Source organism: Miniopterus schreibersii (genome assembly GCF_964146895.1).
Source record: "Miniopterus schreibersii genome assembly, chromosome: 6".
In the NCBI taxonomy this organism is placed as follows: domain Eukaryota; kingdom Metazoa; phylum Chordata; class Mammalia; order Chiroptera; family Miniopteridae; genus Miniopterus; species Miniopterus schreibersii.
Genome location: NC_138107.1, coordinates 68,389,113 through 68,405,525, shown reverse-complemented (window position 1 = coordinate 68,405,525; position 16,413 = coordinate 68,389,113). Strand labels below are relative to the sequence as shown.

At 38.1% G+C, this 16,413-nt stretch overlaps 1 protein-coding gene across 6 annotated transcripts in view; it reads right to left on the bottom strand.

The window, feature by feature from the left end:
- Positions 1-16,413, bottom strand: part of LAMA2 (laminin subunit alpha 2) — a 459,384-nt gene that overhangs the window by 390,390 nt on the left and 52,581 nt on the right. The gene's annotated exons all lie outside the window — the stretch shown is intronic.

The window sequence follows — 16,413 nt, the reverse complement described above, 5'->3', positions numbered from 1 at the left end:
ATAAAGTTTGAAAAAGAAATTTCTAGTTCAAGTCAGTGACATTTTTCCTCTGAAAGAAAAGGGTGAAATCATATGAACACAAATGTTTAGGTGAGTACTCAACTTAGCTGAGTACTCTGGTTACGCTAATTTTCTTTATTTCCACTACAGCAGCAATAGAGAAATCAAGGGTCATTCACTCAATTAGAAAACAACAAATAACCAGTTTGTGCCAGGCACTAACCTCAGCCCTGGAAACATAAGAATTGTTAAAATGTAGGGAATCAGGGACCAGTGTTGAGAGCAGCTCCAGACTGAGCCCCACCAGGGACTGAAGCTCTAAGAGGTATTTACCACAACGGGCAGGCTAGATCAATCCCCCGAGACATACTGTAAAGAAATTAGCAGACCACACACAAGGAGGGTGTAGTTTTCAATGGTCTTTCTTTAATTTAGAAAATAAGATCCCTCCACTAAACACTGAACATCTCTAACATTAAACCTCTTCATTAACCACCTACAGGTTATAGCCTCTTTTGACCCACAAGCAGGGGACTTCCTAGAATGAAAGCTGGTGCTACCAGCAATTATATCAGGATGCCAAGCTCAAACCAGCACAGTTCTGGGCATGACTATATATAGTCTATACTACCTATAAGGCACTGAACTTGTTTTGAGTTTTTGGACTAAAGCTTTTCTTTCTTCAACCAAAACACTCAAATACACACACACACTTGCCAATAGCCAATTTCAAATATTGACTCAACCATAGTAGCAATATGATCTTGGGCAGTCATTAAGCCTTTCTTACCCCAGTTTACTTATCTGATAAAATGGAGGTGATAGCACTTATATTACAGTTTTGTGATAATTATAATTATATAATTATTAATGTAGGTCAAGCGCTTGGCATGTTGTTTTCAATGCAGCGCACATCTACTATTGCAATTACTGTTCACATATAAATTTTTGGCCTTTGAAAGTGGCACCAGAAGTCATCATAGTATCTAGGCTGGTGGTAATCCTAAAATTATTGGACAGTAAGAGATATCCCCTATTAACAGCGAACAGCCCTGCAGGCCGAGAGGTGGTCTCTCTCCCACTTTAAGGAACCAGAGTTCCTTGGTGAAATGACTGTTTCTAAGACTGGAAGGATAAGTGAAAGGCAATCCTGCAACATCTTAATAGGCCAGAAAGCACAGAAAATATGAAGGAACACTGAGTTGAAAAGACTAAGCAGCTAAATTGAAGGCACTCCCACCAGACAAAGATGGGACAATCTGAGCTTCGAAAAGAATAATAACTGCAGTGAATTAAAGCGCATCAAGTATGATAAACATCCAAGAGTTCAAAAAGATACAAAAAGTAAATTGGTCACCATTAAACTATTGAACCAACTCATTTATTTCAAAACGCTGGGAAATAAAGGGAGAATATCCAATATTTATTCTGGCTTCCAGTGTGAACTCTGCATGGGGTTAAACAAAATAGTTAATGATGGAAAGCTTTTATTTATATAAGTATACCAGCTAATAAATAAGGAGGAAATGTTGGATCACTTCTGAGTATTTAATGATGTGAAATAATTATAGTTATTTTTTAGTGTATAATGGCTTGGGGGTGATGTTTTTAAAAAGAATTCTTGTTTTCCAGAGATGTCTACGCTGGCACACTTGCAGATTACAGATTATATGATATCTGGGATTTGGTTCAAAAGAATCTAGTGTGGAAAGAAAGGAGCTGGTAGGGCTACAGAGGAAAAAGACTAGGTGATGAGTGGAAGTTACTGAAGAGACAAATGTGTACTTGATGGGTTCTTTATACTATATTCTTTGTCTTATATAAGTTTGAAATTTTCCATAATATTTTTTTTTAAATAATGGAGGATTAATGTCAGATCATAAGTGGGTTATAAACTGAATTTTGTGTGTGTGTCTGTTTGCCATTTTGTTGACATTTCTAGATCTTAAAGGAATAAATACTTCTTGCTGAAGGAAAGTCAACCCCCCCAACAACGTCATCCAATGTTTTTGTCTCTATTTTTCCTCACTTTCCAATAAAATATCTCCTCCTGCCCCCACATCAAAAGACCAGAACTTTGCCGTAAGCACTGAATAGTTTAAAATTACATATGGTAATTTACAGGCTGGTAACAGCACTGTAAACCTTGACTAATCCGTATTTTAATACAGTGCCCTTCAAAAGAGCCCAGGAAGCTATCAGTGTCCCTTCAAACTGCACAGCAACCATCTGACCCACTTTCCTTCAGAGAAACCCATTCCACATTCAGGACCATGCACATCATGGATATAAATCTAAAAAGACTGAGGCAGGCTATGCACAAGAGGGTTGGTTTTTTTTTATAGCTGTGCCTATAAGACTCTATATTATCATTTATATCAAAGGAATAAAAAGTAAGACAGTCTCTGCATAATAAAAATCATGTATTTCAGACTTATCAACTAATTGATTAATTTGTAGATCTATACAGAAGAGTAAGAAAGTGATAGTTCTAGTAAACTAAAATATTCATGAACCTTCATTTTATTTTCTGTCCTGATTCAATACAGTCAAGTGATTCCCACAGTGTATACAGGCAACTTATATTGTTCTGTAGTACAAACACAGCACAGTACTCCCCCTGGAAAACTAGAAATGGAGTAAAATTTAACTAAACCATGTCTGTTGCCATCCAAGGTGACTACCAAGATTAAATTACAGGGCAATTCAGATGAAAACTAGTAAGACTGGTGAATACTGTTTCTCTTTCCCGTTGCAAAAAAAGTCCTTTAAATTCTTATCTCTACAGCCCTGGCCAGTGTGGCATCATTCTGTGCACCAAAAGGTTGCTGGTTCGGTTCCCAGTCAGGATGTGCCCTGGTTGCTGGTTCAATCCCTGCTGGGGAGCATGCAGAAGGCAGCCAATTGATGTTGTGCTCTCACATCAATGTTTCTGTCTCCCTCTCCCTTCCTCTCTCTCTAAAAATCAATGAAAATAATTTTTAAAAATTCTCATCCCTGCAAAGAAACTTTGTTTCTTCCATAGGAAAATGCCTTTTAGTATGAGTAATTTGTAATTCGATCCTGCAGAATTTGTAAGTCACAGCCTTTTGTTTGTTGGGTTTGGAGGTGTTCAGAAAGTTGGACAGTGACAATGATCTGAACAGTGAAAACGAGAAGCTTAGAGATAAGGGGAGTTCACTTCGGGATACCTGTCTATAATGATCTTCATGTTTAAGTACATGTGAATGAGTCCCCAAGGAGAGAGGTGAGTTTTCAAACATCTGCGGTGAGTGAGGAGGCATTAGTCAAATCGGTCATACAGGGACTGAGCTCAGCAGTAACGTGAGTAGCTGGTGAGCAGGAAGGCATCACATGAGACTAAAGATGAGAATTTGCTAGTCGTTCTGATGGCAACAGCATCACAGCAGGGAAAAAATAAAAAGACATGGTGGTTAAATCATACCTGGGGCATGAAAAAATGAGAACATGAGACCGGCTGAAACATAAGAAGGGTTAGGGCGGGATTTGCAAAAATGACCACACTCTACCAAATACAAGTAATCATATAAAGGTGTCCATCGTATTTACTCATGTGCACTTCTTAAGCGTTAGCACTGGGTATACAGTGATTAACAGAGAACAATGTTTAATAAGGTCTGATTGCTTTAATTTTCAGTTTAATGAAGGAAAAATAACTAATAGCAGCATACATTAAATAAATGTCATCATTAACATTTACGTTTTGTGCATAAAATACCTAACTTTGTCCTTGACCCACTCCAAATCACTGGAATTCAATTTCCCAAATAAATGGCAAGTGCAGCCACTTTTCATGTATACTCTCCCTGCTCATTTCGAACCATTACTGTTTTCTTGTCTGTTCTACCGCAGTATTTTTCTGAATCACTTTCCTGCTCCAAATCTTCTCCTCTCTACTGTGCTGACCTCCAAAGCATCCTTCACAAGCTGATTCTTTAAAACTCAGCTCTGAGGCAATTGCTTCCCTAGTTAGAGCCCATCAAGAAGTTTCCATCACCAGAGGAGAAAACCCAAGCTTCCTAGCTGTGTGTTCTCCCATCTTCCTCTCCACGCGACGCCTCTACCACTTTTTCATAATAAAATGGGTACTAAGCACACTGCCCACCTATGAATCTTAGAATATACTCCCTCATCCTCAAGTCTGTGGGCATTTGCTCTTTCATTCTCCGGAGGAGGGTGGGGTGGGGGATGATTTTACAGGATTTCAGAGTTGGGAGCACCTGAATGGCCAAGAGGAAAAAGCTCTATAGCATTATTAACAATAATAAAAAAAGATAAATGAAGACAACAGCGCACCATTCTTACTCATAAAATTGACCAAAATGAAACTCTAGGTAATATTATACAGGGTGGGGCAAAGGTAGGTTTACAGTTGTTCATATGGAAAATAACACAATAATTAATAAATAATAATACAAGAATAAACCCTTTCGGGTACTCACAACTGTAAACCTACTTTTGTCCCACCCCATACCTCGTGATATATTCACTCAATATTACATTTTTTAAAAATATATCTCTATTGATTTCAGAGAGAGGAAAGGAGAGGGAGAGAGAGAGATAGAAACACCAATGATGAGAGAGTCATTGATCGGCTGCCAAGCCTGCAACCCGGGCATGTGCCCTGACCGGGAATCAAACCCCGATCGCCTGGATCCTAGGTTGATGCTCAACCACTGAGCCACGCCCAGCCGGGCAATATTACATTTTTGATCTATACATATTGACATAAAATTTCTAGCAGCTTATGGAGGGTATAAAACTATTTTAAAAACTGGAAAAATATACAATATATACAATATTGGATAAAGATACATAATATGTAAGTAAAAGTATTTATATATATATATATATATATTATTTTTTTATTGATTTCAGAGAGAGGAAGGGAGAGAGACAGAAACATCAATGATGAGTCATTGATTGGCTGCCTCCTGCATGCCCCCTACTGGGGATCAAGCCCAAAACCTGGGCATTAGCCCTGATCAGGAATCGAACCTCGATGTCCTGGGTAATAGATCGATGCTCAACTGCTGAGCCACGCCAGCTGGGAATAAAAGCATTTTTAATAGAAAGGAAAGTGACAGCAAACCTAAGGTAGTATTTGCCTATAAAAGAGGTAGAAGAGGAGTAGGACTTGGAAAGAGATGGATATTAGTAGAATTTTATTTTATTTCTTTAATAGGAAAGATAAAACATGACATATCAGAAGTTATTTCTAAGAGAGAAGTGTGGGTATTTATCATTTTTTCTGTATTTTTAAATTTTCTCAGTATAGAAAAATGTGTAAGAGTTACTGTTCTCCAAGAGAAATGGCTCGAATAGGACAAGTAAGTAAAGCAACAGTTTTGATAATACGTGACTAATGCTGTGTTAGAGGAACAGACTGCTCTTAAGAGCAGAGAGGTTGGCTGCCTAATCTACCAGGAACTTCAGATTGGCTTCCAAAAGGAGTCACTGTTAATTAAGAGATAAGTAGAAGATGATGAACTGGGACTGGAGGCTGTGTTTCTGTGCTGAAGGCATTAAGAATAGTATTTACAAAGGAAAGCCAGCATGAGAGAAGATGATATTTTCAAGGAACTAGAAGTCATGCTTAATATCTCAGGTTCAGAGGGTGTGCAGATTAATGAGGAATAAGGCTAGAAAGGCAGGCAAAGGTAAGATCCTGAAAGGAAGCATATCCAACTCTCAGGAGTTTGAACTTTATCTGGGTGATGAGAAGCCATGGAGACTTGTAGTTGGGAAAGTATTATTAGTCGTGGATTATTGAATGGTTGCTACAGGGAGACCAAATACCTTGATCTTACAATAGCCTAGTAGAAAAAAGATGACCCAAATCAGGGGAGATACAATAAAACAGAGAAAAGAAAATCAAGAAGTATTTAAATACTGAAAATAACAGGACTAATCACACGTGATTTTGAGGGATAGAATAAATAAAAAGATGACTCTGGGCTTCTTACATAGTCATCGTCTAGATAATTAGGATGTCCTTCACCAAATTAGAAAAAATGGGCAAGAGTAAGTAGTTTGGTTTGGAGCAAGTTCCAATCCCAATGGAACTGGAAAGATAAGTACTAAGACTTTCTGAACACTGTCTTACACTGATTTAAATTTTAAAATCTTACATTTATCAAATGGTTGCTATCCTAGATACATTTTCATTTAATTAGTATTGTTCCAAAGAAATCTTGAGATATATACATCAAAATCAAATCTATTTTTTGTTGTTGTAGAAAGTCATTCTCAAGAAGCAAGAAAAAAATTGAAGTATCTATTCCAACTTTCTAAAACAGACACACAGCTTACTAAGTGTTTGTGGGAGGAAATATTAGAATAACAATCATGATATTTCAGCTGGTAGAAATATTTTTATATAAAGGTCTCATTATCTCTCTGGCACCATGGAAAATTAAGATTATTTATTTATAGATGTGAGACATGGAGAGCTTAGTAAACACAAGTTTCCTAAACTTAACCTAATATGACTCATTGAGAAATGTCCCTCAAAAAAAATTAACTCCCAAAGAGAACCTCTTCCTTCCTGTGAGTGTTAACATGCATACTCTACAAAAATTTAACCTAGATGTTCTGCTAAAGCAATCGATATGAAAAATCTGGAGCCTGATGGGTTATGATTGCCAAGGTATTCATCTGTGCGGAGTATTGTTTTTTAGTGTGGTATATAGTGCAGAAAGTGGAGGTATTTACAGGACAACCAGCAAAATATTTTTAAGTATACACCACATTACAGGTGTATGTGATACCAGTCTAGAAAAGAGAAATGACCATTTTTCCCTCACACTGTTTAATATTTGATATCAGAAATAGCTGTTGACATCAGTTCATAAAATGCTTCTCCTATCCTGGCCAGTGTGGCTCCGTTGCCATGCACAAGGAGGTCACTGGTCTGATTCCAACTTCCAGTCAGGGTGCCTGCCCCCAGAAGAGGGCATGAAGGAGGCAACCAGTTGATGTCTCTCTCTCTCATCGATGTTTCCATCTCTCTCCTTCTCCCTTCCTCTCTCTAAAATCAATAAAAACACATATTTTTAAAAATGCTTCTCCCAATAGTAGATAGGCCCTTCATTGCTTTGTAACATAAAAGCACTAACAGCCTATAATTATTGGGTCCAGACATGACTCTCAAATTCCAATCTGTTTCTTCTTTGACACTCTTTCCTACTATTTTATCATCATATCAGTTACATTGATAGTTTTTGCAAACCATGACTGAGCTACTCTACCCTGGATGGTCTCAACATACTTTGCTTTCTAGTAAAATCCATATTCAGGATAAAACTCACATAGTTGCAAAGGGGCACTCCTACATATCTACAAATAAATGTTTAGGCCTTTCAATGATCTCTGCTCAGGTTATCTGTGTGGTAGAAAAAGTGGTACCCTCCAAACATCCCATCTGTTCTTTCATATCACTCACATACCTTACATTATGTGAGGCTGTGTGATGGGTTCTCGCCAATGACCTGTAGGTAGAAATGGCATTTGTCATCCAGGCCAAAGCATAAAAGTGATGCAGGGAATCATCCAGGTTTCTCTACCACAGTCAAGGTGACCAGCAATTTTCCAGAGCATTCTTTAGGTTCAGTTCTAATGTGGCTATATGGAGCAGGGTCCCTTTTTTTATCTCCATAACAATCCAAGTTGGACAAGTAATGTGAGAGAGATAACCCCTTGAATGAAGCCACCAAGATTGGAGGGGCTGTTTTCCAGAAGAAACAAATAGAGTACCCCCAAGTCAAATGTACAGCATCCCAACACTCTCTCCTATTATAATGAGAGGAAAAGGTGGCCATTAAAAAAATTAGCCTCAGCTCCTTCTAAACTGTATGTTTCAAAGAAAGATTTGGGGGCTGTAATTTCCACTAGTAATTTTACATTTATTTCAATACATGGAACTCACATTCCTGAAGATCTTGATCACAAGAAGGGGTGCATTATCTTGCATGGTCTACTGTCAAAGAGCTAGATTACATGGACAGCTTCATCCGCTTAGTAAATATTTATTTGAGTCCCTCATTGTGCCAAGCAATGTTTTAAGCACTGGGTGGAGGAAACTGAGCCAAAACAATCACAGTCCCAGCTCCTGTGTTGCTCCCATCAACTTGACAGATAAGCATTAATAAAACAATTATACAAGCAAATATAAAACTGCCTGTGACAGTCTTTAGTGCTGTTCGTTAATATCCCCAGCTTTCTACTTTCTGGGAACATGGGAGGTAAGGCTGGATGTCCTGGCCCACTATGGGTGAGTGGAGGCCATTTGACTAGTTGTGGCCAACTCATTGTGAGAAAATTAATATATGTCACTTTCAGACCTAGCAAACATTTAATTTGCTTCAAAGCTATCTCTTCTCTTTCCTTCTATCATGGCCAACACCGACATTGCGATAACGACAGCTCTATCGGTAACTATGATTTGTTGAGCCCCTGCTGACTATGATGAACACTTACTGTGAGTGAAAAAAGAGTGGGTTGTTTACAACCACTGAGATTTGGAGGCTGTTCATTATTGCAACATAACCTAGCCCATCTTGAATATCTTCCCCTTATTGTGTCCAGTATTATAATCCCAAAATATTTTAAATGCATCATGTGATTTTTGACAAGAATTTTATAAACTGGTCACTTCAGCATAAAAACATTTTATGGAATTACTCGAATAAGTTAATACTTTGATTATAAGGAAGAGCCAAACCCACTTTTTAAAAGTCTCTTTAGCTTTTCCAGATTCCAACTGATTACTTTTATGACAGTACATCATTCTCTACAATACTCAATACTTTTCAAGCACAGAGTCTGTTGTCTACAGAGACCACAGGTGCTATGTGTCAGACAAGCTGTAGCAGAGCCTTGTAATACAGTTTGTTCTTGCAAGAGGCAAGTTAATGCGTGCTTTGAACAAGTTCACCTCCCAAGTGATCCTTGCTTTTCAAGAAACCTTTTTAACATTTTCTTAGCTCTCATTCCCTTTAGTAATCCAGTTTCTGGCATTTCACTTTGTCCTATATGCTCTTTCCCTCAGTAGATGAACCAGCCTGGTGCTTTTCTTGTGACATGACTTCAAAGGAAAATCAAAGGAGTCCTGACTGCTATCTGTCCCAAAGATCATGTTCTTTGGTGACACAATACCAAGAAGCCCGTTCCTTACCTAACCTCATGTTGAATTACTCTTAAGTTAGCTTGGTGATTTGATTAAAGTCTGTTTCCCCATGGACTGCAAGTATCTTTAAAGAAAGGACAGGTCTGTTTTCATTCAGGGTCTGTGCTTAAGGCATAGAGTAGATGGTCAGGAAAAGCAATGCTGAAAGAATAATTGGATTCTTGGCAGAAGGAGGCTTAATATTTGAATTTTCAACTAGCAAGTCCAAAATTCATTACAAATACTCATTGGTAATTCCCCTCAGGTTTTTCTTTGAACATCAAAATTGTTTGGCTAATGTCTGAGTCAGTTAGCTAGTCTCTGAGTCAGGTGGGCACCCAGGATACTTATTTTATTGCAGGCTTGCCACTCCATACTCCTCTTATACAGTAATTCAGGAAATGATTTTTTAATGTTTTTACTTTTAAAAAACAAGTTTCCTTTAAAAGAAAGTCAACTAATAATGCTGAAGGTACTTAGATAGAATGTACACATTTTGGATTCATTTAAAAGTTAACATTGATTTTGCAGTATTTTCAGTCTAGGGAGGAAATAAATCAACCACATTCTCTGAGGCAAACAAGAAATATTTAAAATGTCTTGAAATTGCTTCAATATGTTTTCCTCCGCTATAAAATTATTTATCAAAGCAGTGGTAAAACTAGAGAGAGGTTGAAAATAAATTAATTTTGTGAAGTGAGGACATACTCAGAAAATACTTGTCTCAACAGAAACCTAATTCAGGTGAAATGCAAACTATATATATACACTCCTCCAAAGTAGCAGAGGCTGAAAGCAGCATTGAAGCTAATGAATCAGCATGAAACCAGCGTAAGTACAACTTAGTTCATATAGTTTAAGAACCTCTCTCTTTCAAAAGAAAGAAAAAAAGAAAGAAAATGAGAACATTAAGAGGAGAGGCTGAAAGATGATCACATATCCATGTGACATTCTTTCTAACCAAAGGTCATTATAGAGAAAAAAGTTACAGGCTAAAAAAGACATCCATCACCAGAATAAAATGCATCTGTGAGTAAATTCAAAGAGGAGAAGGTAGCCAAATACAGATTATGTTCTTTAATTGGTAGCACATGGTAGTCTTGCCTTATTATTCTGGGAACCCCAATTTGAAGGACAGAAATAATAATCTATTTCCATATATTGCATTGGGCCACAAGGCCACGGTATAGATCAGTTTCATAAGTGCTACATCTGGAGAGTATCTTCCAACACAGGACCATAAACCTAAGAATTTCTCAGAATTTCTTGGGATTTGTAAGTACTAAAATAATATTTACAGATTTGAAGGTCCCAAGACACATTCCTCAAGAAAGTCCATAGTATTCATATCATACAACATTTAATTTTGTCCATTGTCATGATGTTTCTACTGAAAAAGTTAAACTGCAGCATACACCCTCAAGCAATGTATCTCTTCTCCCATGTTGAGGTTTTTCACAGTGTTCCTACTACAGCTACTTTTCACTCTACAAACCTATTCTGGGCAAGACCACCCATTCCCTTGGGTTCCTATGACACTTAGATGCTGAAATTTCCCAAATCATTATTACCAGCTAGAGTTCTCCCCTGAGCTTTGACTCTAAATATTCAACTACTACAAAGACACTTGCATATGGGTATCTATCAGGCACTGGAAATGAAAAATAAAATCAAAGTGGAAACTCTTGTTTCCTCTTCAAAAATCTGTTTTTTTGTGTTTCTTTCAACCAATTTTGAAATTTGAGTGTCATGCCTAACCCCTTCTTCTTCCTCACACTCTACATTTAATTAGTTACAAAGTTTTTTGATTTGCCCCCTAAAAAAGTCTCAGTCCGTTTATCCCATTCATCTTCATTGCCACCATCCTAGTTCAGGTCATTATCATCAACCCCTTCAATGACCTCAATAGCCTCTTAATGAATTTTCCTGTCCTGACCCCTCTAATTCATATTTCTCACTGCCATCAGAGGGATCTCCCTGAAACTCCTTAACAAGGCTCATAAAGAGGACTGTGATCAGATTCTTGCCTACCATTTAACCTTCTCTCTCCCCACTCTTTCCCCCTGATCCCTGCTTCCTCCTCTCCTCCATCATTGTCCCCACACTTTATATTCCAAGCATTCCAAACTTCTTTCAGTTCCTGTAACAGGTCATACACTTTCTCACCTAAAAGCTAAAGTGCTAAATTATTTGCCTAAAACAATCTGCCCCATCCACCCATCCCCAACCCCTTTGCAAATTCTATTTGCCTGAATATCTACTCATCCTTAAAAATCTCAGATTAGTTGCTACCTCCTCCAGGAAGTCTGCCTTAACTCTTTAAGAATCTGTTGTTTTTTATCATATGTTCCTACAGCAAATTGTTTGTTATACTTAGCTCACTGTATGCTATTTACTTTAAAATTTATTTTTCAGTCCATTGTGTCACAAGGAAGATACGATGTCTCTTTGATTAACTTTTATATTCAAAGTTAACAACAAAGTACTCAGTCCACAAGAGTTACTCAAAAGCCCTGGCTGATGTGGCTCAATTGGTTGGGCATCATCCTGTGCACAAAAAGGTTGCTTGTTTGATTCCCAGTCTGGGCACATGCCCTGGTTGCAGGCTCAGTCCCCAGTAGGGAGTGTGCAGGAGGCAACCCATCAATGTTTCGCTCTCTCCTTCTCCCTTCATTGCTCTCTAAATAAATAAAAATAAATAAATAATCAATAAAATATTTTTTACAAGAGTTACTCAATAAACATCCATTGCATGGATGGATGGATGGATGGATAGAGAGATGGATGAATCAGTGAATCCACAGGCTCATTTCCATGAGCTTTTCTAATGGATTCATTTCTCTGGAAATCAATGAGTCTAGGACAGTGCTTCTCAAACTGTTCCAAGACATTATCCTATTGAGAGGAGAGTGTGAATTAGTATTCCATAAAATATATTAACTTTGGGGGTTTATCTGAAAACTGCATATGAACTTTCAGTTTCCCAAAGTCTTTAAGTAGAATTTATATTCCACAAGACAGTGGCCTTTTTGTCCTGATTTTTGGGCTTTTTCCCGGCACACTGCTACGTGAGTACCATATTTGAGTTTAAGGCCCTCTTTACCTATAGGATGGACTTTTCCACACGTTTTTCGGTAGATATGAGATGTTAGCAAATAACATCAAATATTTTGTAATTTCAAACAATTTCTGTAGAATGCAGGAATGCTTTTTATGCCATTATGCCCTCTTTGACAGCCAAGACTGTGCTTGATAAAGCACCCAGAGGGTCACCTGGTTACCTGGGCATACACGGAGTGCCCTGCATTATAGGAAAAGCAGCAGCACACTGTGCACAGCATGCTGGTGTCTGACTCCTTACCTTGACTGGGCTAGCCACTATGTGATATATTTAGGCCTTTTAAATGGTGCACTAGGTCAGTATTAATGTTCGAAGTTTAAAAGCAGTTAAGGAAGGAAAGGCATTTACTTGAAATGTGCATCTGCATCTGTGCTAGAAAGCAATTCCCAGGAATGCTTATGGAAGGAGGCACTGGCTCTAAGGCCCCACAGCATGGTCATCATCACAAAGCAAGAACCCCAGCCACTCCCAAGGTGGCTGATCATGTGCAGCTTCATCTTTGTTATGTATTCATGGGGACAAGTAAAGCAATAGGGTTAACTCTGTACTTAAAGAGTCTTGTCTCTGTGACTCTAATTTTCAACCTTCTGGCAATCTCAGGCCCCTTCAGTAGATTGAAAAATCAGTTTCTATTCTTCCTCCACTGTCTCATTTTCCCTCCCTCCTTCAGCCTCAAATTCCCATGAAGAAAGCCGACACACTCTTATAATTAATATTGCCTAAGGGTAATTAAATCAAATATTAAGTCATATAGCTAGAGAAGTATATCATTTAAAGAAGTATTTAAAAATCATGCCATAAATACTCTTATAGCTTCAATATTTTGTTCATCAGTGACATTTTTTAAAGTGTTCTGAAGAAAATAATAAAAAGAAAAGGCATAAAATATTTCAAATCAAGTTTCAATTTTTAAAATAACCTCCTTGTTCTTTTTTATCCAAGGATTATGAAGTGATACTGGCAGAGGAAAAGTTATAAAGAATATTAAACTGTTATCATCAGTGCTCTTCTCTGTGTGTGGTTATGTCATTGGGCCAAAGCCAGAGGTAAGAATACTGCACAGTGAAGGAATCATGAGTCCTGCTCTCAAATGAGCTCTAATGTCCTGAGCTCATTAGCACCGGAGCCAAGCTATTAAGAGATCTGTAGCATCTTACGATGGCTTTGATTTATGATTGTCCCACATAAAAATGACTTCAGCTATTAGGGCAGCAATTGTTGAATTACCAGTCTTAGAAACTGTTTTTTTGTTATCCGTTGCAACGTAGTAACTTACTAGTAACTGCTTTTAAATTAATAAGTTGATAGATTTCTAATTTGTTATTTCCCCATGTATTTTCAACTCTTGCATTCAATTGAAATTTTACATCTCAAGATTAAAAGGATATTAAAACTAAATTGAAATACCAATATCATAACTAAAATGATTCTAATACTTTTGATAGAATATTGGAAAGCCATGACAAGAGACATAGAAGTCATTTGGAATGAGAGCTGTTCTCAAGGTATTACTAACATAATTTCATTATTAATATATTTTTATTTGTAATGAATTTTATTGATGTTTTAATGTATCAATAAACATCCTTTCCAATATCATTTTTTTTTAATTCAACATAAGGACGTACTGTCAATGGTGAGGTGAAGGAGGTACCCTCGGGCACAACATTTAAGAAGGCGCTCACACTCGGCTGGAGCGAACGCAGATGTGCCCAAGGCATCGCGTTCCCCTCAGCCAGGTCCCAGCCCTGCCAATAACCCCCACAAGAATCAACAAATACTTTCTCCCAAATACTCTTGATTGAAAGAATAAGTTTTCCTCACTTGAAGAAAAGGAATAAATGTCATTCTCTGAACATGCGCTGTGCACCAGGCACTGTGCTGAAGGCTTCCAGTGGAACCCTGAACTTAACGCTCACCACAAGCATGAGGCAGGCAGGATTATTCCCACATGACAGATGGAACACGAGGGCCCACGTCGCTCTCTGACTCATGCAGTGCTATACACAGCAAGGTGCAAAGCCTGGGTCTAAGGTCAGGTTTGTCTGACTCCATATCGAGTGTTTTAAATCAATAAGCTGTCCTGTATGTAAGGAAAGAAGTAATATGGACCTTTCATAAATGAGGTTCTTTAAAGCAGCATCCTTGCTTCAGAAGGCATAAAGGCGCAGTACCTAATGGTTAATAAAGCACTGCCAATGGGAAGTCCTGACACATCTGCATTAATGAGTACCGCCCAGCAATCTGGTCTCACCTCGCACACCGACCACTCTGCGCTCCCAACATGCATCTCCCCTGCAGGAAAGGCTGCTGGCACCGTGCCCAGAACTCTTTACCAGGCCTGAGCACGCCCATCCCTGGTGGCTTGCAGCTGCACCATTCTGGACACCTGCTCCCATGTGGGTGAGAGCCACCTCTGGGACACCCAGCAAGGTACATCACTTGTGCACCCTCACACCTCTGGCCGGCAGTCAGGCACTGACTGATAAGGGTTATAAAACCGACACCCCATTCCTTACAGAAAAAGCCCCTTCTGGTGCCATTCTCTCTTCACACCACACCATGCATCAGGCTGAGGCTCAACTTCGGCCTTTATGTGGTTTCTTCCCTGTGTTCACTGCCTTCCTCACTGCCCTGGTTTTTCCTGCGAGCACGCCCTCAGTAAAGTGCCTACGCTAAACTCCTGCTGCAGGCTCTGCTTCTAGAAACTCTGCCTGGAAGCTCTGCCTTTCTTCTCTCTAATCTCTTACTTACTCTCACATATCTTTCCTCTAAGTCCCAGCACCAGTAGCACCTCTTCTAGAATGCTCTCTGTTTCCTATATTAGCATTTGGTTTATTAATTTTTTTCTATGAAAACATTCATTTTTTACTTCTATCCATAATAAGATTATATACTCTTCTGAGGGCACCTACACTACTTCATTTACACCTATAACACTAAGCACATAAAAATATTAATAATTACTGCAAAAAGTGTTGACTTTTAAGTTATCAATATAGGTATCACATTAAATTATAAATATCGGTAACAAAATGCTTTAAAAACACTTTCTCTATGCAAGAAAATAAAACTTTGTTTCTTCAGTCTTCACTGTGCCTTTTCAGTGCCAAGCACAGGAGGGCAGAGGGGACAGGCTCTTGGTGACTGCGAGAGCCATGGGCACTAAAGCCTTCTGAAGAAAAATGAAAGCCCGGTGCAGAGCAGAAAGAGGATACCACATGCCAGGAGCAGAAGAAAGCAGCTGGGCTTCTATTAGCACATTCCCACATGGCCACCCATAAACCAAACCTATCGCAAATGAATCCTGCTCCAAGAGACACGCAATAGAAGACTAGCACCTCTCACTAGAGACACATGTAGCTAGCAACATTCATGGTGGAAGGCCACAGTCGTTCTAAAGAAAAACTTAATTCATTTCACCAAAAGACAGCTATTGTAGACAGCCCCATGGGGAATAATCAACCTAGTGACGACAATTCTATCACTAATCATAAAACACATTTTAAGAGAGAGCATCGTGACAAGTTGAGGGAAACAAGTTACCGGAATAAGGTAGAATACTATTTCCAACAGCCCAATTTTCTATTTTGCAATGCAAGTTTACTTGTTCACATTCAGTAATAAATTTCAAAGAGAAGTTGTCTGAGCAATTAAAAAAATATATATTATTTATTCTTAATTAAATGTGTTTATAACTGCTGAACCTTTGAACCTTATCTAATTTCAATTATAAAATCCCAAATAGTCATCTTTTTTCACTGTACCCACATGGTTTGATAAAATCAAGTTCATCTGAAGAAACTTGCAGACTCTTAACATTAGTAGGTCATGTAATATAGAAGAGAACTATTAAAAGTGATAGAATATTTGCAGGATCTTCACACTTTAATTTCCACTTTTATGTCTTAAATTCAAGCTCCATTATGTTTTATTCAAGCAGAAAATTTTAAAACTACCTTGTAGTATAACAAAAGTCACCATAAGTTTTCATCCTTTCAAGAATTGATTATTAGACAAAACAAAACAGAACAAAACAAAAAGACATGGCTAAAATATAACATAGGGTTCAGAAGAGTATTTCAATTTTCATACAAATTAAGCT